We start from the raw sequence: 1,460 nt of genomic DNA, 5'->3' as shown, positions 1-1,460 counted from the left end.
TTTTTATTCAAAAGTATATTAGGGAATTTATAGTATCTCTCACTGTCAAGAATCTGTGTAGCACTACTTCCCTACTCAAAATAACTACATTTAAGATATACATAATGCAGTATCTGTGCCTCAGAGATCAGAAATTTAAATTTCACTGAGGAAGCATCACCTTCTTAACTTTCCTCCTCCTCACTCCCCCTCAAGCTAGGTTGAAAAGAGGAAAGATGCATGAACCATAGCTTTGTAGGCAAATAGTTCCCTGCATGCTTGCTCCACTGTATTTCTCCTTGAGGTAGAGTACTGTAAGTCTAACTTTAAAACAAATAAGGCTCTAGTCTGGGAGCAGTCATTTCACATCTAACTCAGAACTCCTTGCAGCCTAATCAGCAACCTAGATTTTCCCCAAAATGGCAACTACTATCAAGGATCAGCTGATCCTGAACACCCTAAAGGAAGACCAAGTTCCCCCAAACAAGATCACTGTTGTTGGGGTTGGTGTAGTTGGCATGGCATGTGCCATCAGTATCTTTTTGTTTTTGTCTTTGTTTTTTGCCGGGCAATGAGGGTTAAGTGACTTGCCCAGGGTCACACAGCTAGTAAGTGTCAAGTGTCTGAGGCCAGATTTGAACTCAGGACCTGCTGAATCCAGGGCCGGTATTTTATCCACTGCTCCACCTAGCTGCCCCCCATCAGTATCTTAATGAAGGATTTGGCTGATAAATTTGTCCTAGTTGATGTCATAGAAGACAAACAGAAGAGAAATATGGAAGATCTCCAACATGGTAGCTTTTTTCTCAAAACACCAAAGATTGTTTCTGGCAAAGAATACAGTGTGAGTCCGAACTCAAATCTAGTTGTTGTTGCCACTGGAGACTGGGAGAAAGTCATCTTAATTTGGTCTAGCATCTTGTGAATATCTTTAGATTCATCATTCCTAATATTGTTAAATATAGCCCTAATTTCAAGCTGCTTATTATTTTCAATACAGTGGATATTTTGACATTATGTGGCCTGGAAGCTAAGTGGATTTCCTAAAAAATGTTTAATTAGAAGTGGTTGCAATCCAGATTCTGCCTGTTTCCATTAACTAATGGGTATTATGAAGAATCCTAGGAGAGTCCATCCAATTTCCACCATGCTAAAAAGCCTATATGGAATTAATGAAGATATCTTCCTTATTGTCCCATATATCTTGCAGCAGAATGGCATTTCAGATGTGGTGAAGGTAACCCTGAATCTGGAGGAGGAGGCCTGTTGAAATAAGAGTGCAGATACTCTTTGGGGAATCCAGAAACTGCAATTTCAAAGCCATATGATGTGCTGCCACTTTATTGTCTAGAGAACATGACAGTGGTTAAGGGATTAAGTATGATATGATATTCAAGTCAGTCAAATCTTTCCTCCGATTTGTGATTGAACACCAGAAATATAAAACCTATGAACATACTCTAAGTCTCTTCCTAAATTTA

General features: G+C 39.2%; 1 pseudogene; it reads left to right on the top strand.

Annotated features, from left to right (window-relative positions):
- The first annotated feature begins 398 nt into the window (after positions 1-398).
- LOC122732227 lies at positions 399-1,249 on the top strand (annotated as a pseudogene).
- Positions 1,250-1,460: the final 211 nt, after the last annotated feature.

Source organism: Dromiciops gliroides, chromosome 6, assembly GCF_019393635.1.
Source record: "Dromiciops gliroides isolate mDroGli1 chromosome 6, mDroGli1.pri, whole genome shotgun sequence".
Taxonomy (NCBI): Eukaryota; Metazoa; Chordata; class Mammalia; order Microbiotheria; family Microbiotheriidae; genus Dromiciops; species Dromiciops gliroides.
Note: the sequence above shows the minus strand (reverse complement) of the source record. Positions and strands in the feature narration are given on the sequence as shown.